The sequence below is a fragment of the Pseudophryne corroboree genome, chromosome 12, assembly GCF_028390025.1.
Source record: "Pseudophryne corroboree isolate aPseCor3 chromosome 12, aPseCor3.hap2, whole genome shotgun sequence".
Taxonomy (NCBI): Eukaryota; Metazoa; Chordata; class Amphibia; order Anura; family Myobatrachidae; genus Pseudophryne; species Pseudophryne corroboree.
Genome location: NC_086455.1, coordinates 77,586,368 through 77,614,169, shown reverse-complemented (window position 1 = coordinate 77,614,169; position 27,802 = coordinate 77,586,368). Strand labels below are relative to the sequence as shown.

The 27,802-nt window shown below is 48.8% G+C and overlaps 1 protein-coding gene across 6 annotated transcripts in view; it reads left to right on the top strand.

Moving 5' to 3' along the window:
• Positions 1 to 27,802, top strand: part of PSEN1 (presenilin 1) — a 298,128-nt gene that overhangs the window by 38,235 nt on the left and 232,091 nt on the right. For 2 of the 6 annotated variants that reach the window (XM_063947676.1, XM_063947673.1), the window contains exon 2: positions 3,561 to 3,750. The exons of the other annotated variants lie outside the window; for them this stretch is intronic. The gene's annotated coding sequence lies outside the window, so the exon portion shown is untranslated. The remainder of the gene's footprint in view (positions 1 to 3,560; positions 3,751 to 27,802) is intronic. 6 annotated transcript variants of the gene reach the window in all.

Genomic DNA, 27,802 nt, shown 5'->3' with positions numbered 1-27,802 from the left:
TTGTCTATGGGCCTCAAGTTGGGGTCCATTAAGGTTCAAATTTCGGCCCTGTCGATTTTCTTCCAGAAAGAATTGGCTTCAGTTCCTGAAGTTCAGACTTTTGTAAAAGGAGTACTACATATACAGCCCCCGGTTGTGCCCCCAGTGGCTCCGTGGGACCTTAATGTAGTTTTGGATTTTCTCAAATCCCATTGGTTTGAGCCACTCAAATCGGCAGATTTGAAATATCTTACATGGAAAGTAACCATGCTACTGGCCCTGGCTTCAGCCAGGAGAGTGTCAGAATTGGCGGCTTTATCGTATAAAAGCCCATATCTGATTTTCCATTCGGACAGGGCAGAACTGCGGACGCGTCCTCATTTTCTGCCTAAGGTGTTGTCAGCGTTTCACCTGAACCAGCCTATTGTGGTGCCTGCGGCTACTAGCGATTTGGAGGATTCCAAGTTGCTGGACGTTGTCAGGGCATTGAAAATATATATTTCAAGGACGGCTGGAGTCAGAAAATCTGACTCGCTGTTTATACTGTATGCACCCAACAAGCTGGGTGCTCCTGCTTCTAAGCAGACGATTGCTCGTTGGATTTGTAGCACAATTCAACTTGCACATTCTGTGGCAGGCCTGCCACAGCCTAAATCTGTCAAGGCCCATTCCACAAGGAAGGTGGGCTCATCCTGGGCGGCTGCCCGAGGGGTCTCGGCATTACAACTCTGCCGAGCAGCTACGTGGTCGGGGGAGAACACGTTTGTAAAATTCTACAAATTTGATACCCTGGCTAAAGAGGACCTGGAGTTCTCTCATTCGGTGCTGCAGAGTCATCCGCACTCTCCCGCCCGTTTGGGAGCTTTGGTATAATCCCCATGGTCCTGACGGAGTCCCCAGCATCCACTAGGACGTTAGAGAAAATAAGATTTTACTTACCGATAAATCTATTTCTCGTAGTCCGTAGTGGATGCTGGGCGCCCATCCCAAGTGCGGATTGTCTGCAATACTTGTACATAGTTATTGTTACAAAAAAATCGGGTTGTTCTTGTTGTGAGCCGTCTGTTCAGAGGCTCCTACGTTGTCATACTGTTAACTGGGTTCAGATCACAAGTTGTACGGTGTGATTGGTGTGGCTGGTATGAGTCTTACCCGGGATTCAAAATCCTTCCTTATTGTGTACGCTCGTCCGGGCACAGTATCCTAACTGAGGCTTGGAGGAGGGTCATAGGGGGAGGAGCCAGTGCACACCACCTGATCCTAAAGCTTTATTTTTGTGCCCTGTCTCCTGCGGAGCCGCTAATCCCCATGGTCCTGACGGAGTCCCCAGCATCCACTACGGACTACGAGAAATAGATTTATCGGTAAGTAAAATCTTATTTTTTATTTTTTTTTCAATCGGTCATAGACTTCCTCCTCACTTAAATAAGCACTTAGCAGTGGGACATTATCCTTATTGAGGTTGGGTGTTAGTTCATGCATCTGCTCCTCGATTGTAAATACCGATGAAAAAAACTTGTTTCATTTATCCGCTCTGTCGTTATCGTTTTTTATTAAGCCTCCCAGTTTGTCCTTTAAAGGGCCTATACTCTCCTTCTTTAATCTTTTGCTGTTGATATATTTAACATTTTTGCGGGGGTTTGATTTACTTTCCTTTGCTACTAGCTTTTCAGTTTCTACTTTAGCCGCTCTGATTTCTTTTCTGCATATTTTGTTGCAAAACTTATAGTACTGGAATGACTCCGCCTTCCCGTCTGATTTGTATGTTTTGAATGCTCTCCTTTTTTTGCCCATTAATTCCTTAATATTTTTGTTAAGCCACATTGGTTTGGAGTTTTTAGTCCTTTGTGTGCTGCCTATGGGAATAAATTTACGAGTAATCTCATCGAGCAGTGATGTTAACGCCTCCCATTTCTCTGTAGTGTTTTTTCCTTGAAACATAATTTCCCATTCAGTGTCCCTTAAAGCTTCCCTCATCATGTCAAAGTTGGCTTTGCTGAAGTTCTAAAGAAAGGTGTGGCCACCACGTTCACCTGACATGAATTCAATTGAGAATTTATGGGACATGGTGAAGAGGTCTATTTGGTCCCAAGATCCCACACTTATAAATCTCAGGGAGCTATGGGAAGTTGTCCAGACTGCATGGGTCAATATCGCTAAAGAGGTCTTCCGTCCACATATGGAATCGATGCCACGTATAGTGGCTGCACTTCACCTGGCTAGAGGGTGTCCTGCACGATACTAGGTACATATACCATGACTCTTTGTACTTCAGTGTGTAGATATTTATTAGAAAAAAATAAAACTGTTTTGTGTCAATTAACAGTATTTATAGTAATCAGGTAGTCCTAGTCTTGTGAAAAAGGTGTTCCTGACTATTCATTTTGTCAAGTTTAAATCTAAATGGTAAACTTTAGGCAGACATGATAGCAATTTTATTTTCTGCTCTCTAAAGCAGAATTTGCGATTTTGTGTATAGAGAATCAGTTTTGCACGTCAGAAGAGAAAGTTGGGTTCTATAGTACAGGGAAGTAGGTACGGCTGGGTACACACTAGAAAGACGAAGTGGCAGTCTTGCCTTCACACCGACAGAGAGGCTAATGAGGTAACCTGTATACTTATCAATCACCCACCTAAAATGTCAGGCCGGACATCACAACTGTAATGCCTGCCCGGCTGTAATGTCGATGCGGCCGGACCTTGTAGCCAGTGTACGGGAAGTTGGACTCGATTAGACATATTGGGGCCTATTCAATTGCGACACCGCTGGCCATCTAAAGGAATCTATTGGAGCTGTTCAGTTTTTCCAATAGACGCCTATTAGCGGTCACTTTTTTTTTTTTTTTCCTCGCAGCCTCAGGAAGTGCAATAAAAAATGTGTTAAAGTCTGTAGTTTGGACACCCAACCCCGGTCTTTGTATGCCCACTCAAGCGCTTTAGACAGGTTTAGCCACTTTGTGAGGCTAAAGCCAGAGCTGTCAGGCGACTTAACTAGTAATGGTGTCCAATCGGAGCAACAATTGAATAGCATCAATAGACACCCATTGCTATAGATGTCCAGTAGGGGTTGCAGGACACAATTGAATCAGTCCCATTGGGTGTATACACCTGCCGATCCTCTACCTATATAATTTTTTGTTGCTCAAACAAACTATCTATCTTTGTAGTGTGTACCCAACTTTAGCGAAACTGTAGTACTTGGTACACAATAGGATGGCAGATCGTCCGGCTGACCTATCTGACAATTGGTAAGTGCATACACCCTTACCAGTCATCTTCCTGATGTGCAGTGCACATCTTCGCATTTACATGTGCCCAAATATAAAATCTAAGGAAGCGCTTAGCTGGAATGTGTGTGTGTGTGAGTTGTTGCACCTATATAAATAATTTAACCTTCAATATAGACTACTGCTTTCAATTTGTGAGGTGCTGACCCCCAATAAAGATTAAACAGAAAAAAACTGTTGAAAGCGCTGTCCCAATATTATCAGGGTTTTTAATATTGAAATATAATTAAAATCAGCACAAATAACACAATATAAACTCAATAATACCAACTTGATATAAAATCTCTCCTTTAGGAATTATATATGCAGTACATGGACGTAGTTGCACAACAAAGAGCTGAACTGGAGCAATCTCTTTTAGACACAACTGCCTGTAATGAACACAATGACTTCTGATGAAACAGCCGCTGGTGATTGGCTGAGAAACGCATCAAGAAATGACTCCTATCCAGATGAGTGACGTGGACGGAAGCACCGGGAGGCGGTAAGCTATGTCCCGGGTGCCCGCCAGCCAAAGACTGTGGGACGGGAACGTGTTATTTGTGCCAGTATAAATTTTCTCTGTAGCTCCGTCGCCATTACTGGGGGCGGTGCTTCTTCTGAGCGGGACCAGCAGCATTTTGGCACCTTCCTCTGCTCAGCGCTGCAGCAGCAAGGACACATAGTTCTTCCAGACACTTGAGGATACACAGGAAACTGGTACAGGGGTGTATTACAAGGGGGAGAGCCGCTATTGTACACAATCTAATGTCCTGAATAGGACAAGTAATCCGTTTTTTACAGTGATAAAACTATATTCAGCCTCCTCTCACTCTAGGTCTCCATCTCGCACACAGTAAGGGCAGGCTTGTTATTGTACTGGTCTGTGTGTATGTTGTTACTGTAATTATGGTCAAACACGCAGTATGCAAGGTTTGTCACATCAGATTCTCCCCTTCTACCACTGGTTCCCTATCTTGTGACCAATCCAGTCAGTCCTCCCAAGTTAGTGTGGAGGAAGGAAGGGGGAAAGAGTCAGGAGCCATCCTTGCTCAGTGCCCTAAAGACTATGATGACAGACATGTCATCTCGGCTCAATGCTAATAAATAGACAACACAACAACTGCAATCAGGCTACTAAGGCTGATGAAAGACGGCCCACCTCACTAGTTCAGGGCCTCTTAAACATGGGCTGCCTGCTCTACTCTCAGAATCTGATGAGGATATTCTGGAGGAGGGGGAGGAATTGGAACCTGATATAGAAGATTCCACTTCTGCACAGGGTATTGAGCCCCTCATTCTTGCTATCAGGGATGTAGTAAAAATCCCTTTGTAAGACACTTCTGCACCGCAGTCATTTTTCCTAGCGTAGAAGCGTAACATAACCTTCCCTGATTCGATGGAACTAGATGAGGTTTTTAAACAAGCCTGGAAAACTCCTGATAAAAGATATCGGGTTACAAGGAAGTTTTTACGCTCTTTCCCATTTACACTGGAAGTTAGGAAACATTGAGAAAAACCCCCAGCCGTTGATGTCTCGGTCTCTCGCCTCTCTAAGAAGGTGGTACTGCCGGCCCCTGAGTCTTTTCAGCTCAAAGACACTGGGGACAGGAAAATAGAAACTACACTAAAGTCTATTTACACAGCGGCTGGCGTATCACAAAGACCTGTGATAGCGGGTTGCTGGATGTCTCATGCCATCCATACTTGGGTGACTCAACTTCAAGAGGGCCTTGCGGGGGATATGCCCCATGTCACTACGGTGACCCTCCACAAACACATTAAAGACACTGCACGCGTGTTGTGTGACTCTCTCAAGGAAATAGGCACTATTAATGATAGTACTACTACTATGGCAGTATCAGCGAGCAGAGCTTTGTGGCTGCATCAGTAGACTGCGGACGCAGATTCCAAGTGCAGTGTGGAGTCTCTCCCTTTCTTAGGGGAGTGGCTCTTCGGGGTTGAATAAGATACATGGATTTCTAAGGTCACTGCAGGAAAATCCATGTTTCTCCCCTCAGGGGCCCCGCCAGCTAGGCGTTCCTACCCAGGGCTGTCCAACCAGTCTTTTCGGACCACCAGGTTCAGATCAAGAGCCAGAGGTGCCTCCAATGCGGCACGAGGCACCAGAGGCAAGTCAAGAAAACCAGCTGCTGGTGTTTCCCAGGAACAAAGCGCCAGTGCAGCTTTCTCAAAAGCCTCAGCATGACTGTGCCTCCCCACCCCGAGGGGACCTCGAGGTGGGAGCTCGTCTGCGCCACTTCAGCTGCATCTGGGACTGATCCTGCCAGGATACCTGGGTAAGGAACCTAATTTCCCAGGGCTGCAAGCTGGAGTTCAACAGCGCTCCTCCCCAATGATTTTTCAAATCAGGCTTACCAGCTTTGGAGGATATACGGGTTACGCTGCAACAGGCTATCCTAAAGTTGGTCCAGTCCAAGGTCATTGTTCCAGTACCACTGCCACAACAGGGAGAGGGTTCCGAAACCGGACGGTTCGCTACGGCCCAGTCTGCATCTAAAATCCTTGAACCCTTACCACAAGGTTTTCAAGTTCAAGATGGAATCCTTGAGAGCAGTGATTGCAGGCCTGGAGTAACGGGAGTACCTGGTCTCTCTGGATATAAAGGGTGCTTATCTCCATATCCCCATTTGGCCGCCTCACCAGGCTTGCCCTGCTGAACGATCACTACCAGTTCCAGGCCCTACCCTTTGGCCTATCCACAGCCCCGAGGGTATTCACCAAGGTGATGGCGGAGATGTTGTTCCAACTCCGGGTCCAGGGGGTCAATATTGTCCCTTATCTGGACGATCTCTTGATAAAGGCAAGATCCAGGGAGCTTTTATTGCTCCATATAGGCCGCACTATCCAACTTCTGTCACACCATGAGTGGATCCTCAATTTCCAGAAGTCCCACTTGGAGCAAACCCTATTCCTGGCAATGTGGTTGGATACTGTGGCCCAGAAAGTGTTCCTCTCAGAGGACAAAGCAAAAACACATCAGGAGATGGCACGACTAGTCCTACGGCCTACTCCGATATCCATTCATCTTTGCATAAAGTTGTTGGGAAAGATGGTAGCCTCCTACGAAGCCATTCAAAATGGAAGGTTCCATTGCCAGAAATTTTCAATTGGATCTCCTGAGCAAGTGGTCTGGATAACATCTTCAAATGCACCGGATAATTTGGCTGTCTCCTCAGGCCAGGATCTCCCTCATGTGGTGGCTACAGTCCTCCAACCTACTGGAAGGTCGCAGTTTTGGGATTCAGGATTGGATCCTCCTCACGACAGACGCTACTGTGAGGATGGGGAACGGTCACCCAAGGGGCTCTGTTCCAGGGCAGATGGTCAGCCCACTAAGCCCTTCTTCCAATCAACATTCTAGAACTTCGGGCGATCTACAATGCTCTGCTTCAGGCCTCTCCTCTGCTAAGAGATCGGGTGATCGAAGTTCAGTCGGACAACGCCACGGCAGTGGCTTACATAAATCGACAAGGAGGGACAAAAAGCAGAGCTTGCATGTGAGAGGTGTCAAAAATACTCCTCTGGGCAGAAAGAAATGCAAAAGCGATGTCCGCCATCTTCATTCCGGGGGTGGACAACTGGGAAGCGGACTTCCTCAGTCGCCATGATCTCCACCCGGGAGAGTGGGGTCTCCACCAACAGGTATTTCAACAGATCGTCGACTTGTGGGGCTGCCCACAGATGGACATGATGGCTTCTCGACTCAACAAGAAGCTTTGCTGGTATTGCTCAAGAACAAGGGACCCTCAGGCGAGGGCAATAGATGCGCTGACGTCTCCTTGGCCTTATCGGTTGGTCTACCTGTTTCCTCCGATTCCGTTGCTCCCGAGGGTGCTCAGACGAATCAGAGTCCTGGCAATTGATTGCTCCAAATTTGGTCTCGGAGGGCGTGGTACGCAGATCTTCTGGACATGTCCGCAACAGACCCTTGGCCTCTGCCACTGAGAAGATCTTCTGCAACAGGGACCGTTCATCTACCCGGACTTACGGCGACTTCGTTTGACGGCTTGGAAGTTGAGCGGAGCATCCTAGCTCGCAAAGTCCTTTCCACGAAGGTTATTGCAACCATGGTTCAGGCCAGAAAACCTGTATTGTCAAAACACTATCATCATATCTGGAGGAGATATGTCTCCTGGTGCGAGGAACGCACATATCCACCTGCAGAGTTCCACTTAGGACGTCTCTTATGTTTCCTACAGACTGGTGTGGATAAGATCTTATGTCTGGGTTCCCTTTAAGGGACAGATTTCAGCGCTCCTCAATTTTTTTCCCGAAGAAGTTGCCAGTGTTGCCAGAAGTTCAGACCTTCTTGGAGGGAGTTCTCCACATACAGGCTCCATTTGTGCCGCCCACGGCACCCTGGGACTTGGAATATCTACAGTCCTTTTGGTTTGATCCTTTTGATGATGGTGGAAGGCGGTGATGTTGCTGGCCCTGGTTTCTGCTAGGCATGTCTCAGAATTGGGGGCCCTATCGTGTAAAAGTCCCTACTTGGTCTTTTACAAGGACAGAACTGAGCTCAGTACTAGACAGCAGTTCCTGCTGAAGGTTGTCTCTGCATTCCACTTGAATCAGCCAATTGTAGTCCCGTCAAGTTCTGGTACATCTGCTCCTCCGGAATCGTTAGATGCCGTAAGGGCCTTGAAGATCTGTCAAGAGAACGGCTCAGATCAGAAAGACTGATTACTTGTTCGTGCTGTATGATGCACAGAAAAAGGGTTTCCCTGCTTCTAAGCAGTCCATTGCTTGTTGGATTAGGTTGACTATCCAACAGTCTTATGTGTCGGCAGCCTTGCCCGTTCCACAGTCTTTGAAGGCCCACTCTACAAGATCAGTGGGGTCTTTCTGGGCGGCTGCCCGTGGAGTCTCTGCCTTGCTACTATGCCGAGCAGCTACCTGGTCTGGGAAGAACACCTTTGTGAAGTTCTAGTTTGATATCCTGGCCAAAATGGATACCCAGTTTGGACAGACAGGACAGCAGGCATCTCCGCACGTTCCCGCCTGTTATGGATGCTTTGTGACGTCCTCATCGTATTAAGTGAACCCCAGTATCTCTAATGTATGCCAGAGAAAACGGGATTTTAATACCTACCGCTAAATCCCTTTCTCGTAGTCCATAAGGGATGCTGGACACCCGCCTCTGTGCGTTGACTTCTCTACAGGTTTTTCTTTTTGAAAAGTTACCTGTTCAGCTGTTGCTATTTTGTTCCAGCCGTTGCTGGTTGTTTTATGTTATGGTGTGCTGGTGTGTGAATTTCACCATTTCTTGTTGTTGTGTTCCTTCTCAAGTATGTACTTTCTCCTTCGGGCACTATTTTTACGTATAACTGCCTGTGGGAGGAGGTATAGAGGGGAGGAGCCAGCACACCCAGTTGAAGAAATTTAAAGTGCACTGGCTCTTTTGGACCCCTTCTATACCCCATCGTATTAAGTGAACACCAGTATCCCTTATGGACTACGAGAAAGGGATTTACCGGTAGTTATTAAAATCCCGTTTTTCTTACTACCAGTTGAGCATCGTTTACATGCCACAATCTGCCAGAATATTTTTGCTGACCATGTGCATCCCTATATGGCCCATGTCTACCCATCTTGGGCAGTAAGTAGCCCTCCAGCTGCTGATGAACGATACATATCGGCATGGAGTTACAGCAAAACTTATGTCAGTGCTTGTTGGAATGTGTAGTCTCGCAGCAGCTGGAGGGAAACTTATTACCCACCCCCGATGGCTACATCCAGCAGGTTTGGGTGTAGTGTCGCAGAGCGCACATCTCATGATGGTTCCATGATCATGACAGAGTTAAGTGTCCTCCATTGCCACCAGATTTTAATCCAATAGAGAACTTTGTGGTGTATTTAAGTGGAAGATTCATCAAACTAATGTGCCGCTAATAAATCAGCCGCAAATGTTTGAAGCTGTCACGTAAACCACAGATTAGAATGTATCCAGCTCCCTGTTAAATACTTGGCAAGCAAGAAGGATTCAGGCAGTTTTGTGGCAAAGAGGGGTCCTACTCCATACTAGAAAGGTGTACCTATAAAATTTCCCACTGCAGTATTCCAAGGCTCATGACTGTTTTGGAAGGGTTGGGGACTACACAATCTAGTATATCACTTGATGGGATGTAGTTATGTGACCCCGGTCAAAATACCTCCCCCTAGTTCCCGACCAGTTACAATCCCGACAGTCTGCATGCCGACTAGCAATGAGTATGCACTTGCTTCCCATCCCCCCTTTCCCCCCCCCCTCGCCCCTGCCGGCATACTGCCGCCAGGGTCCCAATGTCTGTATGGCGACGGCCGGTTTCCTGACCACCGGTCCTGTATACCCAACCCCTGAATACATGCGAATCCATCTTCACACTCTGCAAATAATTAGAAGGATTTTTTTACATCGAACTGTTCCAGGTAAGCAGGAATTCACAGGTTTATCACTGAGTAATATAAACCAAGACATAGAGAAAAGATATTGGAATCTAAAACTAGAAAGAAACGTGTGTGGTTTTTTTTTTTTTTTATATAAATATCACAATTGGGATCATATTCTAGAGGTGTTTCTGCTCCTTATTGTGACCTGGGGCATTCAAGTTAAGTTTCTAGGTGTGGCCTCTTAAGTCTGTTTGTTTTTTTGTTGGACTATAACCAGCAATTTACTTATGATTGCAAAATGACACCGGTGTTCATCTCCACTTGGAACATAAGTAAACAAAATTAGATTGTTAATTGATCTCTAGTTTCTCTTTCATACATTGTTTGTACATGTAATGTTGGTGCGGCAGTCGGAGAACCATACCCCAAGAATGACATTTGTCACATGGAACAGGATTAAAACGTATTTATTAGAATTGCGTAAAGATCAATGTTAAGAAGCAGCTTTGTTGTCTTACAACAGGGGCGGCCAACCTGTAAGAGGCAAAGAGCCAGAAAAGATCCGTAGTAAAGGGCAAGAGCCACTATCGGGCGCGCGCCCAAAAATGGGGGCGTGGCCTAGTTTTCACAAAGCCACACCCCATTTCTCTGATGTCCTAGTGGATGCTGGGGACTCCGTAAGGACCATGGGGAATAGCGGGCTCCGCAGGAGACTGGGCACTCTAAAGAAAGATTTAGTACTATCTGGTGTGCACTGGCTCCTCCCTCTATGCCCCTCCTCCAGACCTCAGTTAGAATCTGTGCCCGGACAGAGCTGGGTGCTTTTAGTGAGCTCTCCTGAGCTTGCTAATAAGAAAGTATTTTAGTTAGGTTTTTTATTTTCAGAGAGCTTCTGCTGGCAACAGACTCTCCGCTACGAGGGACTGAGGGGAGAGAAGCAAACCTACTAACTGTGGCTAGGTTGCGCCGCCGTCCCCCTCGCAGAGCCAGAAGACAGAAGCCGGCAGAAGCGGAGAAGACATCGAAATCGGCGGCAGAAGACTTCTGTCTTCTCATGAGGTAGCGCACAGCACTGCAGCTGTGCGCCATTGCGCCCACACTAACCCACACACTCCGGTGACTGCAGGGCGCAGGGGGGGGGGGGGCGCCCTGGGCAGCAATTGTTACCTCCTGGCGAATGCTGCATATAGACAGTGGCACACTGTTATATGTATGAGCCCCCGCCATTTATTTTACAAGAAATCGCGGGACAGAAGCCCGCCGCTGAGGGGGCGGGGCCTTCTTCCTCAGCACTCACCAGCGCCATTTTCCTTTCACAGCTCCGCTGAGAGGAAGCTCCCCAGGCTCTCCCCTGCAGAATCACGGTAGAAGGGTGAAAAAGAGAGGGGGGGCACATAAATTTAGGCGCATAAATCATAATGCAGCTACTGGGTAAACACTAAGTTACTGTGTAATCCCTGGGTTATATAGCGCTGGGGTGTGTGCTGGCAGACTCTGTCTCTCCAAAAGGCCTTGTGGGGGTCCTGTCCTCAGTTAGAGCTTCCCCTGTGTGTGTGGTGTCGGTACGCGTGTGTCGACATGTTTGACGAAGAGGGCTATGTGGAGGCAGAGCAAGTGCAGTTGACTGACGTGTCACCGCCGACGGTGCCGACACCTGATTGGATGGATATGTGGAAGGTGTTAAATGATAATGTAAACTCCTTACATAAAAGGTTGGATAAAGCTGATACCTCGGGCCAGTCAGGGTCTCAACCCATGCCTGATCCTACAGCACAGAGGCCCTCAGGGTCTCAAAAGCGCCCACTATCCAAAATGGTTGACACAGATGTCGACACGGATTCTGACTCTAGTGTCGACGACGATGATGCAAAATGGCAACCAAAAATGACAAAAGCTATACGTTACATGATTATAGCGATGAAGGATATTTCTCTGACGTCCTAGTGGATGCTGGGAACTCCGTAAGGACCATGGGGAATAGACGGGCTCCGCAGGAGACTGGGCACTCTAAAAGAAAGATTAGGTACTATCTGGTGTGCACTGGCTCCTCCCTCTATGCCCCTCCTCCAGACCTCAGTTAGAATCTGTGCCCGGCCAGAGCTGGGTGCTCCTAGTGGGCTCTCCTGAGCTTGCTAGAAAGAAAGTATTTGTTCGGTTTTTATTTTCAGTGAGATCTGCTGGCAACAGACTCACTGCTACGTGGGACTGAGGGGAGAGAAGCAAACCTACCTGCGTGCAGCTAGCTTGTGCTTCTTAGGCTACTGGACACCATTAGCTCCAGAGGGTTCGAACACAGGGCCTGACCTCGATCGTCCGTTCCCGGAGCCGCGCCGCCGTCCCCCTCGCAGAGCCAGAAGAACGATGAAATCGGCGGCAGAAGACTCCTGTCTTCATTAAGGTAGCGCACAGCACTGCAGCTGTGCGCCATTGCTCCCACAGCACACCACACACTCCGGTCACTGTAGGGTGCAGGGCGCTGGGGGGGGGCGCGCCCTGGGCAGCAATTATATTACCTTTTGGCAAAAGAATACACATAATACAGTCAGTTAACTGTATATGTGTAAAAACCCCCGCCATTAAGTTACAAAAAACGCGGGACAGAAGCCCGCCGCTGAGGGGGCGGGGCCTTCTTCCTCAGCACACCAGCGCCATTTTCCCTTCACAGCTCCGCTGGAAGCACGCTCCCCAGGCTCTCCCCTGCAGTATCCAGGTACAAGACGGGTTAAAAAGAGAGGGGGGGGCACATAAATTTAGGCGCAAATCGATACAAACAAGCAGCTATTGGGAAAATCACTTATTAGCAGTGTAAATCCCTGTGTTATATAGCGCTGTGGTGTGTGCTGGCATACTCTCTCTCTGTCTCCCCAAAGGACTTTGTGGGGTCCTGTCCTCAGTCTGAGCATTCCCTGTGTGTGTGCGGTGTGTCGGTACGGCTGTGTCGACATGTTTGATGAGGAGGGTTACGTGGAGGCGGAGCAGGGGCAGATACATGTGGTGTCGCCCCCGACGGGGCCGACACCTGATTGGATGGATATGTGGAAGGTCTTAACCGACAGTGTCAACTCCTTACATAAAAGGTTTGATGACGCAGCAGCCTTGGGACAGCCGGGGTCTCAGCCCGCGCCTGCCCAGGCGACTTAGAAGCCGTCAGGGGCTCATAAACGCCCGCTAGCTCTGATGGTAGACACAGATGTCGACACGGAGTCTGACTCCAGTGTAGATGAGGATGAGACAAATGTACAGTCTACAAAAGCCATCCGATGCATGATTACTGCAATGAAAGATGTATTGCACATTTCTGATATTAACCCGGTTACCACCAAAAGGGGTATTATGTTTGGGGAGAAAAAGCAGCCAGTGACTTTTCCCCCATCTGATGAATTAAATGATTTGTGTGAAGAAGCGTGGAGTTCCCCTGATAAGAAACTAGTGATTTCTAAGAGGTTACTGATGGCGTACCCTTTCCCGCCAACGGATAGGTTACGTTGGGAAACATCCCCTAGGGTGGACAAGGCGCTGACACGCTTATCTAAAAGGGTGGCACTGCCGTCTCAGGATCCGGCCGCCCTAAAGGATCCTGCGGATAGAAAGCCGGAAGCTATCATGAAGTCTGTGTATACACACTCTGGTACTCTACTGAGACCTGCTATTGCTTCAGCCTGGATGTGTAGTGCTGCAGCAGCATGGACTGATACCCTGTCAGACAACATTGATTCCCTCGACAGGGATACTATTTTGCTAACCATCGAACATATAAAAGACGTCGTCTTATATATGCGGGATGCACAGAGGGACATTTGCCTGCTGGCATCTAGAATTAATGCAATGTCCATTTCTCTGACGTCCTAGTGGATGCTGGGGACTCAGTCAGGACCATGGGGAATAACGGCTCCGCAGGAGACAGGGCACAAAATTTAAAAGTTTGACCACTAGGTGGTGTGTTCTGGCTCCTCCCCCTATGACCCTCCTCCAAGCCTCAGTTAGGTTTTTGTGCCCGTCCGAGCAGGGTGCAATCTAGGTGGCTCTCATAAAGAGCTGCTTAGAGTAAAAGTTTTGATAGTTTTATTATTTTCAGTGAGTCCTGCTGGCAACAGGCTCACTGCAACGAGGGACCTAGGGGAGAAGAAGTGAACTCACCTGCGTGCAGGATGGATTTGCTTCTTAGGCTACTGGACACTAGCTCCAGAGGGACGATCACAGGTACAGCCTGGATGGGTCACCGGAGCCGCGCCGCCGACCCCCTTGCAGATGCCGAAGTAAGAAGAGGTCCAGAAACCGGCGGCTGAAGGCTTTTCAGTCTTCATGAGGTAGCGCACAGCACTGCAGCTGTGCGCCATTGCGCTCAGGCACACTTCACACCGGCGGTCACTGAGGGTGCAGGGCGCTGGGGGGGGCGCCCTGGGCAGCAATGTTAATACCTTTCTGGCTAAAAAGAATACATCACATATAGTCCATGAGGCTATATGGATGTATTTCACCCCTGCCAGGTCTCAGAAAAACCGGGAGAAGAGCCCGCCGGAATAGGGGGCGGGGCCTATCTCCTCAGCACACAGTGCCATTTTCCTACACAGCTCCGCTGCTAGGAAGGCTCCCAGGCTCTCCCCTGCACTGCACTACAGAAACAGGGTAAAAAACAGAGAGGGGGGGCATTTTTTGGCGATATTATATATATTTAAGCAGCTATAAGGAAACAACACTTATATAAGGTTGTTCCTATATAATTATAGCGCTTTGGTGTGTGCTGGCAAACTCTCCCTCTGTCTCCCCAAAGGGCTAGTGGGGTCCTGTCCTCTATCAGAGCATTCCCTGTGTGTCTGCTGTGTGTCGGTACGTGTGTGTCAACATGTATGAGGACGATGTTGGTGTGGAGGCGGAGCAATTGCCGGTAATGGTGATGTCACCCCCTAGGGAGTCGACACCGGAATGGATGGCTTTGTTTATGGAATTACGTGATAATGTCAGCACGCTGCAAAAGTCGGTTGACGACATGAGACGACCGGCAAACCAGTTAGTACCTGTACAGGCGTCTCAAACACCGTCAGGGGCTGTAAAACGCCCTTTGCCTCAGTCGGTCGACCCAGACACGGACACCGAATCTAGTGTCGACGGTGAAGAAACGAATGTATTTTCCAGTAGGGCCACACGTTATATGATCACGGCAATGAAGGAGGCTTTGCATATCTCTGATACTGCAAGTACCACAAAAAGGGGTATTATGTGGGGTCTGAAAAAACTACCTGTAGTTTTTCCTGAATCAGAGGAATTGAATGACGTGTGTGATGAAGCGTGGGTTACCCCTGATAAAAAACTGCTAATTTCAAAGAAGTTATTGGCGTTATACCCTTTCCCGCCAGAGGTTAGGGCGCGCTGGGAAACACCCCCTAGGGTGGACAAGGCGCTCACACGTTTATCCAAACAAGTGGCGTTACCGTCTCCTGATACGGCCGCCCTCAAGGATCCAGCTGATAGGAGGCTGGAAAATACTCTAAAAAGTATATACACACATACTGGTGTTATACTGCGACCAGCAATCGCCTCAGCCTGGATGTGCAGTGCTGGGGTGGCTTGGTCGGATTCCCTGACTGAAAATATTGATACCCTGGATAGGGACAGTATTTTATTGACTATAGAGCAATTAAAGGATGCATTCCTTTATATGCGAGATGCACAGAGGGATATCTGCACTCTGGCATCAAGAGTAAGTGCGATGTCCATATCTGCCAGAAGAAGTCTATGGACACGACAGTGGTCAGGCGATGCGGATTCCAAACGGCATATGGAAGTATTGCCGTATAAAGGGGAGGAATTATTTGGGGTCGGTCTATCGGATTTGGTAGCCACGGCAACAGCCGGGAAGTCCACCTTTTTACCTAAAGTCCCCTCCCAGCAGAAAAAGACGCAGTCTTTTCAGCCGCAGTCCTTTCGTTCCTATAAGAACAAGCGAGCAAAAGGACATTCATATTTGCCCCGAGGCAAAGGAAAGGGTAAGAGACTGCAGCAAGCAGCCCCTTCCCAGGAGCAGAAGTCCTCCCCGGCTTCTGCAAAGGCCTCAGCATGACGCTGGGACCTTACAAGCAGACTCAGGGGCGGTGGGGGATCGCCTCAAGAATTTCAGCGCACAGTGGGCTCACTCGCAGGTGGACCCCTGGATCCTGCAGGTAGTATCTCAGGGTTACAGGTTGGAATTCGAGAAGTCTCCCCCTCGCCGGTTCCTAAAATCTGCTTTGCCAACGTCTCCCTCAGACAGGGCGACGGTATTGGAAGCCATTCACAAGCTGTATTCTCAGCAGGTGATAATCAAGGTACCCCTTCTACAACAGGGAAAGGGGTATTACTCCACGCTATTTGTGGTACCGAAGCCGGACGGCTCGGTAAGACCTATTCTAAATCTGAAATCTCTGAACCTGTACATACAAAAATTCAAGTTCAAGATGGAGTCACTCAGAGCAGTGATAGCGAATCTGGAAGAAGGGGATTTTATGGTGTCCTTGGACATCAAGGATGCTTACCTTCATGTCCCAATTTGCCCTTCACAACAAGGGTACCTCAGGTTCGTGGTACAAAACTGTCATTATCAGTTTCAGACGCTGCCGTTTGGATTGTCCACGGCACCCAGGGTCTTTACCAAGGTAATGGCCGAAATGATGATCCTTCTTCGAAGAGAAGGCGTATTAATTATCCCTTACTTGGACGATCTCCTGATAAGGGCAAGATCCAGAGAACAGCTGGAGGTCGGAGTAGCACTAACTCAAGTAGTGCTCCAACAGCACGGGTGGATTCTGAATTTTCCAAAATCCCAACTGATCCCGACGACACGTCTGCTGTTCCTAGGGATGATTCTGGACACTGTTCAGAAAAAGGTATTTCTTCCGGAGGAGAAAGCCAGGGAGTTATCCGAACTCGTCAGGAACCTCCTAAAACCAGGGACAGTGTCTGTGCATCAATGCACAAGAGTCCTGGGAAAAATGGTGGCTTCTTACGAAGCGATTCCATTCGGCAGATTCCATGCACGAATTTTTCAGTGGGATCTGCTAGACAAATGGTCCGGATCGCATCTGCAGATGCATCAGCGGATAAAATTGTCGACAAGGACAAGGGTCTCTCTGCTATGGTGGTGGAACTAAGAGCAATCTACAATGCTCTAAGCCTGGCAAAACCTCTGCTTCAGGGTCAGCCGGTGTTGATCCAGTCGGACAACATCACGGCAGTCGCCCACGTAAACAGACAGGGCGGCACAAGAAGCAGGAGGGCAATGGCAGAAGCTGCAAGGATTCTTCGCTGGGCGGAAAATCATGTGATAGCACTGTCAGCAGTGTTCATCCCGGGAGTGGACAACTGGGAAGCAGACTTCCTCAGCAGACACGATCTTCACCCGGGAGAGTGGGGACTTCATCCAGAAGTCTTCCACATGATTGTAGTCCATTGGGAAAGACCAATGGTGGACATGATGGCGTCCCGCCTCAACAAAAAACTGGACAGGTATTGCGCCAGGTCAAGAGACCCTCAGGCAATAGCTGTGGACGCTCTGGTAACACCATGGGTGTACCAGTCAGTGTATGTGTTCCCTCCTCTGCCTCTCATACCCAAGGTACTGAGAATTATACGGCAAAGGGGAGTAAGAACGATACTAGTGGCTCCGGACTAGCCAAGAAGGACTTGGTACCCGGAACTTCAGGAGATGCTCACGGAAGATCCGTGGCCTCTACCTCTAAGAAGGGATCTGCTTCAGCAGGGACCGTGTCTATTCCAAGACTTACCGCGGCTGCGTTTGACGGCATGGCGGTTGAACGCCGGATCCTAAGGGAAAAAGGCATTCCGGAAGAGGTCATCCCTACCCTGGTCAAAGCCAGGAAGGAGGTGACTGCACAACATTATCACCGCATTTGGAGAAAATATGTTGCATGGTGTGAGGCCAGGAAGGCCCCGACAGAAGAATTTCAAATGGGTCGATTCCTACATTTCCTGCAAACAGGATTATCTATGGGCCTCAAATTAGGGTCCATTAAGGTTCAAATTTCGGCCCTGTCGATTTTCTTCCAGAAAGAATTGGCTTCAGTTCCTGAAGTCCAGACTTTTGTAAAAGGAGTACTACATATACAGCCCCCGGTTGTGCCCCCAGTGGCACCGTGGGATCTCAATGTAGTTTTGGATTTTCTCAAATCCCATTGGTTTGAGCCACTCAAATCGGTAGATTTTAAATATCTTACATGGAAAGTAACCATGCTACTGGCCCTGGCTTCAGCCAGGAGAGTGTCGGAAATTGGCGGCTTTATCGTATAAAAGCCCATATCTGATTTTCCATTCGGACAGGGCAGAATTGAGGACGCGTCCTCATTTTCTGCCTAAGGTGGTATCAGCGTTTCACCTGAACCAGCCTATTGTGGTGCCTGCGGCTACTAGCGATTTGGAGGATTCCAAGTTGCTGGACGTTGTCAGAGCATTGAAAATATATATTTCAAGGACGGCTGGAGTCAGAAAATCTGACTCGCTGTTTATACTGTATGCACCCAACAAGCTGGGTGCTCCTGCTTCTAAGCAGACGATTGCTCGTTGGATTTGTAGCACAATTCAACTGGCACATTCTGTGGCAGGCCTGCCACAGCCTAAATCTGTCAATGCCCACTCCACAAGGAAGGTGGGCTCATCTTGGGCGGCTGCCCGAGGGGTCTCGGCATTACAACTCTGCCGAGCAGCTACGTGGTCAGGGGAGAACACGTTTGTAAAATTCTACAAATTTGATACCCTGGCTAAGGAGGACCTGGAGTTCTCTCATTCGGTGCTGCAGAGTCATCCGCACTCTCCCGCCCGTTTGGGAGCTTTGGTATAATCCCCATGGTCCTGACGGAGTCCCCAGCATCCACTAGGACGTCAGAGAAAATAAGAATTTACTCACCGCTAATTCTATTTCTCGTAGTCCGTAGTGGATGCTGGGCGCCCATCCCAAGTGCGGATTGTCTGCAATACTTGTACATAGTTATTGTTACAAAAAAATTGGGTTGTTTATTGTTGTGAGCCATCTTTTCAGAGGCTCCTACGTTATCATACTGTTAACTGGGTTCAGATCACAAGTTGTACGGTGTGATTGGTGTGGCTGGTATGAGTCTTACCCGGGATTCAAAATCCTTCCTTATTGTGTACGCTCGTCCGGGCACAGTATCCTAACTGAGGCTTGGAGGAGGGTCATAGAGGGAGGAGCCAGTACACACCACCTAGTGGTCAAACTTTTAAATTTTGTGCCCTGTCTCCTGCGGAGCCGCTATTCCCCATGGTCCTGACGGAGTCCCCAGCATCCACTACGGACTACGAGAAATAGAATTACCGGTGAGTAAATTCTTATTTTCTGCCAGGAGAGTATTATGGACTCGGCAGTGGATGCTGATTCTAAAAAACACATGGAGGTTTTGCCTTATAAGGGTGAGGAACTATTTGGGGACGGTCTCTCGGACCTCGTATCCACAGCAACTGCTGGGAAGTCGACTTTTTTACCTCAGGTTCCCTCACAGCCTAAGAAAGCACCGTATTATCAAATGCAGTCCTTTCGGCCTTCGAAAGGCAAGCGGGTCAGAGGAGCATCCTTTCTGGCCAGAGGCAAGGGTAGAGGAAAGAAGCTGCACCAGGCAGCCAGTTCCCAGGAACAAAAATCCTCCCCTGCTTCCACTAAGTCCACCGCATGACGTTGGGGCTCCACAGGCGGAGCCAGGTGCAGTGGGGGCGCGTCTCCGAAACTTCAGCAACCAGTGGGTTCGCTCACAAGTGGATCTATGGGCTGTACAAATTGTATCTCAGGGATACAAGCTGGAGTTCGATGCGACTCCCCCTCGCCGTTACCTCAAATCAGCCTTGCCAGCTGCTCCCAGGGAAAGGGAGGTAGTTCTGGCGGCAATTCACAAGCTGTACCTCCAGCAGGTGATAATCAAGGTCCCCGTCCTTCAACAGGGCAGGGGTTACTATTCCACAATGTTTGTGGTACCGAAACCGGACGGTTCGGTGAGACCCATCCTGAATTTAAAATCCTTGAACACTTTTATATAAAGAAGCTCAGGGCGGTTATTGCAAGCCTGGAAGAGGGGGATTTTATGGTGTTGCTGGACATCAAGGATGCTTACTTGCATGTCCCCATTTTCCCACTTCACCAGGAGTACCTCAGGTTTGTGGTACAGAACTGTCATTACCAATTCCAGACGTTGCCGTTTGGGCTCTCCACGGCTCCGAGAATATTTACCAAGGTAATGGCCGAAATTATGATACTCCTTCGAAGAAAGGGAGTTATAATTATCCCGTACTTGGACGATCTCCTCATAAAGGCGAGGTCCAAAGAGCAGTTGTTGGTCAGCGTAGCACTCTCTCAGGAAGTGTTGCAACAGCACGGCTGGATTCTGAATATCCCAAAGTCGCAGCTGATCCCTACGACGCGTCTGCTTTTCCTGGGAATGATTCTGGACACAGAACAGAAGAAGGTGTTTCTCCCGGAGGAGAAGGTCCAGGAATTGTCATCTCTGGTCAGGGACCTCCTGAAACCAAAACAGGTGTCGGTGCATCACTGCACGCGAGTCCTGGGAAAGATGGTGGCTTCTTACGAAGCAATTCCCTTCGGCAGGTTCCATGCAAGGATCTTTCAGTGGGATCTGTTGGACAAATGGTCTAGATCGCATCTTCAGATGCATCGGTTGATCACCCTGTCCCCAAGGGCCAGGGTGTCTCTGCTGTGGTGGCTGCAGAGTGCTCATCTTCTCGAGGGACGCAGGTTCGGCATACAGGACTGGATCCTGGTGACCACGGATGCAAGCCTCAGAGGATGGGGGGCAGTCACTCAGGGAAGTAACTTCCAAGGACAGTGGTCAAGTCTGGAGACTTCTCAACACATAAATATATTGGAACTAAGGGACATCTACAACGCCCTGAGTCAAGCTGAGCCCCTGCTTCAAAACCATTCTGTACTGATTCAGTCAGACAACATCACGGCGGTCGCCCATGTAAACCGCCAGGGCGGCACAAGAAACAGGCTGGCAATGGCAGAAGCCACAAGGATTCTTAGATGGGCGGAGAATCACGTGCTAGCACTGTCAGCAGTGTTCATTCCGGGAGTGGACAACTGGGAAGCCGACTTCCTCAGCAGGCACGACCTCCACCCGGGAGAGTGGGGACTTCATCAAGAAGTCTTCACACAGATTGTAAATCGTTGGTAACTGCCACAGGTGGACATGATGGCGTCCCGCCTCAACAAAAAGCTAAAAAAAATTGCGCCAGGTCACGGGACCCTCAGGCGATAGCTGTGGACGCACTAGTGACACCGTGGGTGTACCAGTCGATTTATGTGTTCCCTCCTCTTCCTCTCATACCCAAGGTACTGAGGATAGTAAGAAAGAGAGGAGTAAGAACTATACTCATCGTTCCGGATTGGCCAAGAAGAACTTGGTACCCAGAACTACAAGAAATGATCTCAGAGGACCCATGGCCTCTGCCTCTCAGACAGGACCTGTTACAGCAGCGGCCCTGTCTGTTCCAAGACTTACCGCGGCTGCGTTTGACGGCATGGCGGTTGAACGCCGGATCCTAGCGGAAAAGGGCATTCCGGATGAAGTTATTCCTACGCTGATAAAGGCTAGGAAAGACGTGACAGCAAAACATTATCACCGTATATGGCGAAAATATGTTGCTTGGTGTGAGGCCAGGAAGGCCCCTACAGAGGAATTCCAGCTGGGTCGATTCCTGCACTTCCTACAGTCAGGAGTGACTATGGGCCTAAAATTAGGATCCATAAAGGTCCAGATTTCGGCCCTATCTATTTTCTTTCAGAAAGAACTGGCTTCACTGCCTGAAGTTCAGACGTTTGTTAAGGGAGTGCTGCATATTCAGCCCCCTTTTGTGCCTCCAGTGGCACCTTGGGATCTTAACGTTGTGTTGGATTTCCTGAAATCACACTGGTTTGAGCCATTTAAGACCGTGGAGCTAAAGTATCTCACGTGGAAGGTGGTCATGCTGTTGGCCTTGGCTTCAGCTAGGCGTGTGTCAGAATTGGCGGCTTTGTCATGTAAAAGCCCGTATCTGATCTTCCATATGGACAGGGCAGAATTGAGGACTCGTCCCCAATTTCTCCCAAAGGTGGTATCAGCGTTTCATTTGAACCAACCTATTGTGGTGCCTGCGGCTACTCAGGACTTGGAGGCTTCCAAGTTGCTGGACGTAGTCAGGGCTTTGAAAATCTATGTAGCCAGGACGGCTGGAGTCAGGAAAACTGACTCGCTGTTTATCCTGCATGCACCCAACAAACTCGGTGCTCCGGCTTCAAAGCAAACTATTGCGCGCTGGATCTGTAACACGATTCAGCAAGCTCATTCTGCGGTAGGGTTACCGCATCCTAAATCCGTAAAAGCCCATTCCACAAGGAAGGTGGGCTCTTCTTGGGCAGCTGCCCGAGGGGTCTCGGCTTTACAGCTTTGCCGAGCTGCTACTTGGTCGGGTTCAAACACATTTGCTAAGTTCTACAAGTTTGATACCCTGGCTGAGGAGGACCTTGCCTTTGCTCATTCGGTGCTGCAGAGTCATCCGCACTCTCCCGCCCGTTTGGGAGCTCTGGTATAATCCCCATGGTCCTTACGGAGTTCCCAGCATCCACTAGGACGTCAGAGAAAATAAGAATTTACTCACCGGTAATTCTATTTCTCGTAGTCCGTAGTGGATGCTGGGCGCCCGTCCCAAGTGCGGACTCTCTGCAATACATGTATATAGTTATTGCTTAACTAAAGGGTTATTGTTATGAGCCATCTGTTACTTAGGCTCAGTTGTTGTTCATATTGTTAACTGGGTATGGTTATCACAAGTTGTACAGTGTGATTGGTGTGGCTGGTATGAGTCTTACCCTGGATTCCAAATCCTTTCCTTGTTGTGTCAGCTCTTCCGGGCACAGTTTCCTTAACTGAGGTCTGGAGGAGGGGCGTAGAGGGAGGAGCTAGTGCACACTAGATAGTACCTAATCTTTCTTTTAGAGTGCCCAGTCTCCTGCGGATCCCGTCTATTCCCCATGGTCCTTACGGAGTTCCCAGCATCCACTACGGACTACGAGAAATAGAATTACCGGTGAGTAAATTCTTATTTTTACACATATCAGAGGTAAACTCTGTCCCTGACAAGAGGGTTTATATGTATGGGGAGAAAAAGCAAGAGGTGACTTTTCCCCCTTCACATGAGGTAAATGAGTTATGTGAAAGAGCGTGGGATTCCACAGATGAGAAAGTCCTGATTTCCAAAAGGTTACTTATGGCGTACCCTTTCCCGCCAGAGGACAGGGTGCGCTGGGAATCCTCCCCTAGGGTAGACAAAGCTCTGACACGCTTATCTAAGAAGGTGGCCCTGCCGTCGCAGGATACGGCCACCCTAAAGGATCCTGCAGATAGAAAGCCGGAAAGTATCCTGAAATCTGTTTATACACATTCAGGGACTCTACTGAGGCCGGCAATTGCGGCTGCGTGGATGTGTAGTGCTGTAGCAGTGTGGACAGATAATCTGTCTGAGGAAATGGATACCTTAGACAGGGATAACATTATGCTGACCCTGGGGCATATAAAAGACACTGTCCTATATATGAGAGATGCCCAGAGGGACATTTGCCTACTGGGCTCTAGAATTAATGCAATGTCAATTTCTGCCAGGAGGGTCCTGTGGACTCGGCAGTGGACAGGTGATGCCGACTTCAAAAAACACATGGAGGTGTTAACTTACAAGGGTGAGGAATTGTTTGGGGACGGTCTCTCGGACCTGGTTTCCACAGCTACTGCTGGGAAGTCAAACTTTTTGCCATATATTCCCTCACAACCGAAGAAAGCACCGTATTACCAAATGCAGTCCTTTCGCGCACAAAGAAGCAAGAAGGTCAGAGGTGCTTCCTTTCTTGCTAGAGGCAGGGGTAGAGGAAAAAAGCTGCACCATGCAGCTAGTTCCCAGGAACAAAAGTCCTCCCCGGCTTCCACTAAATCCACCGCATGACGCTGGGGCTCCACAGCCGGAGCCAGGAGCAGTGGGGGCGCGTCTCCGAAATTTCAGCCATTAGTGGGTTCGCTCACGGGTGGATCCTTGGGCTATACAAATTGTGTCTCAGGGATACAAGCTGGAATTCGAGGTGACGCCCCCTCACCGTTACCTAAAATCGGCCTTGCCAGCTTCCCCCATGGAATGGGAGGTAGTATTGGCAGCAATTCACAAGCTATATCTCCAGCAGGTGGTAGTGAAGGTTCCCCTCCTTCAACAGGGAAGGGGTTACTATTCCACTATGTTTGTGGTACCGAAACCGGACGGTTCGGTCAGACCCATTTTGAATTTAAAATCCCTGAATATTTATCTGAAGAAATTCAAGTACAAGATGGAATCGCTCAGAGTGGTCATTGCAAGCCTGGAGGAAGGGGATTTTATGGTGTCTCTGGACATCAAGGATGCGTACTTGCATGTCCCCATTTATCCACCTCATCAGGAGTACCTCAGGTTTGTGGTACAGGACTGTCATTACCAATTCCAGACGTTGCCGTTTGGCCTGTCCACGGCACCGAGAATATTTACCAAGGTGATGGCGGAAATGATGGTGCTCCTTTGGAAGCAAGGGGTTACAATTATCCCATACTTGGACGATCTCCTCATAAAGGCGAGGTCCAGGGAGCGGTTGCTGATCAGCGTAGTACACCCTCAGGAAGTGTTGCGACAGCACGGCTGGATTCTGAATATTCCAAAGTCGCAGCTGATTCCTACGACGCGTCTGCCCTTCCTGGGCATGATTCTGGATACAAGCCAGAAAAAGGTGTTTCTCCCGGAGGAAAAGGCTCAGGAGCTTGTGACTCTGGTCAGAGACCTCCTAAAACCAAAACAGGTATCGGTGCATCACTGCACGCGAGTCCTGGGAAAGATGGGGGCGTCATACGAAGCCATTCCCTTCGGCAGGTTCCATGCGAGGATCTTTCAGTGGGATCTGTTGTCCAAGTGGTCCGGATCGCATCTTCAGATTCATCGGCTGATCACCTTGTCCCCAAGGGCCAGGGTGTCTCTTCTGTGGTGGCTGCAAAGTGCTCACCTCCTCGAGGGCCGCAGGTTCGGCATACAGGACTGGGTCCTGGTGACCACGGATGCAAGCCTCCGAGGATGGGGGGCAGTCACTCGGGGAAGAAACTTCCAGGGGCTGTGGTCAAGTCAGGAGACTTGTCTGCACATCAATATCCTGGAACTAAGGGCCGTATACAACGCCCTGAGTCAAGCGGAGCCTCTGCTTCGAAACAAACCAGTGCTGATTCAGTCAGACAACATCACTGCAGTGGCCCATGTAAACCGCCAGGGCGGCACAAGAAGCAGGGTGGCAATGGCAGAAGCCACCAGGATTCTTCGTTGGGCGGAGAATCACGTACTAGCACTGTCAGTAGTGTTCATTCCGGGAGTGGACAACTGGGAAGCAGACTTCCTCAGCAGGCACGACCTCCACCCGGGAGAGTGGGGACTTCATCAAGAAGTCTTCACGCAGATTGCAAATCGATGGGAACTGCCACAGGTGGACATGATGGCGTCCCGTCTCAACAAAAAGCTAAAAAGGTATTGCGCCAGGTCAAGAGACCCTCAGGCGATAGCTGTGGACGCACTTGTAACACCGTGGGTGTTCCAGTCGGTCTATGTGTTTCCTCCTCTTCCTCTCATACCAAAGGTGCTGAGAATTGTGAGAAAAAGAGGAGCGAGAACAATACTCATTGTTCCGGATTGGCCAAGAAGGACTTGGTACCCGGAATTGCAAGAAATGCTCACAGAGGACCCATGGCCTCTGCCTCTCAGACAGGACCTGTTGCAACAAGGGCCCTGTCTGTTCCAAGACTTACCGCGGCTGCGTTTGACGGCATGGCGGTTGAACGCCGGATCCTAGCAGAAAAAAGCATTCCGGATGAAGTTATTCCTACGCTGATAAAGGCTAGGAAGGACGTGACGGCAAAGCATTATCACCGTATATGGCGAAAATATGTTGCTTGGTGTGAGGCCAGGAAGGCTCCTACAGAGGAATTCCAGCTGGGCCGGTTCCTGCACTTCCTACAGTCAGGAGTGACTATGGGCTTAAAATTAGGTTCCATAAAGGTCCAGATTTCGGCCCTATCCATTTTCTTTCAAAAGGAACTGGCTTCGCTTCCTGAAGTTCAGACGTTTGTAAAGGGAGTGCTGCATATTCAGCCCCCTTTTGTGGCACCTTGGGATCTTAACGTGGTGTTGAGTTTCCTGAAATCTCACTGGTTTGAGCCACTTAAGACCGTGGAGCTAAAGTATCTCACGTGGAAAGTGGTCATGCTATTGGCCTTAGCTTCGGCTAGGCGTGTGTCAGAATTGGCGGCTTTGTCGTGTAAAAGCCCCTATCCGGTTTTCCATATGGACAGAGCAGAATTACGGACTCGTCCGCAATTTCTGCCGAAGGTGGTGTCATCTTTTCATTTGAACCAACCTATTGTGGTGCCTGCGGCTACTCGTGACTTGGAGGACTCCAAGTTGCTTGATGTAGTCAGGGCTTTGAAGATTTATGTAGCCAGGACGGCTGGAGTCAGGAAAACTGACTCGCTGTTTATCCTGTATGCACCCAACAAGCTGGGTGCTCCTGCTTCAAAGCAAACTATTGCTCGCTGGATCTGTAACACGATTCAGCAGGCTCATTCTGCGGCTGGTGTGCCGCATCCAAAATCAGTGAAAGCCCATTCCACAAGGAAGGTGGGCTCTTCTTGGGCGGCTGCCCGAGGGGTCTCGGCATTACAACTTTGCCGAGCAGCTACTTGGTCGGGTTCAAACACCTTTGCAAAGTTCTATAAGTTTGATACCCTGGCTGAGGAGGACCTTGTGTTTGCCCATTCGGTGCTGCAGAGTCATCCGCACTCTCCCGCCCGTTTGGGAGCTTTGGTATAATCCCCATGGTCCTTAAGGAGTCCCCAGCATCCACTAGGACGTTAGAGAAAATAAGATTTTACTCACCGGTAAATCTATTTCTCATAGTCCGTAGTGGATGCTGGGCGCCCGTCCCAAGTGCGGACTTTCTGCAATACGTGTATATAGTTATTGCTTAATAAAAGGGTTATGTTATGTTGGCATCTGTTGTTTGATGCTCTGTTGTTCATACTGTTAACTGGGTAAGTTTATCACGAGTTATACGGTGTGATTGGTGTGGCTGGTATGAGTCTTACCCTGGATTCCAAAATCCTTTCCTTGTAATGTCAGCTCTTCCGAGCACAGTTTCCTTAACTGAGGTCTGGAGGAGGGGCATAGAGGGAGGAGCCAGTGCACACCAGGTAGTACTAAATCTTTCTTTAGAGTACCCAGTCTCCTGCGGAGCCCGCTATTCCCCATGGTCTTTACGGAGTCCCCAGCATCCACTACGGACTACGAGAAATAGATTTACCGGTGAGTAAAATCTTTTTTTTATTTTTTCCCTAAAAATCCGTCTATTCGCAACACGATGTGGTTAGGATGCACGAGGAGACTGTGCTAATTCATTTGATATGACACTTGTATATTGTGTGTGACTGACACTCTATACGGAGAAGAACAGAATGTGTATTGGAAAATAGCTGCGGCTGCTATACTGTAGCACTTCATATACAGACTCAGGGGCAGATGTATTAACCTGGAGAAGCCATAAGGAAGTGATAAACCAGTGACAAGCGCAAGGTGATAAATGCATCAGCCAATAAACTCCAATATGCAAATTGACAGGAGCTGACTGGCTGGTGCGTTTATAACTTTACACTTATCACTGGTTTATCACTTCCGTATGACTTTTCCAGGTTAATAGATCTGCCCCTCAGACTCATTCGCACACAGACATACAAGTGTTAAAGATCAAATACATTAAATTAATCAACAGTCGCATTGTGAATAAGACACATTTTTGGCAAAAATTACACCAGTTGCTAGAAGATTCTCACGCGACCTGGCGTGCCAAGAGGGGCTGTCTGATTGGACTGCAGCAAAGATGTATGAAGACACATGTATTTAAGACATAACTTATTCAGCAAATGTGTTGTCTTTGACAGTATTTTAACATTTTTGGTATACAATGACCATTGTCATAGATACGATTCCTACCACATCCCTAACTGTGTGGAAGTTGTATATACTACTGTTTGCGTGAGTTTCCTCTGGGTACTCCGGTTTCCACCCACACTTTGAAA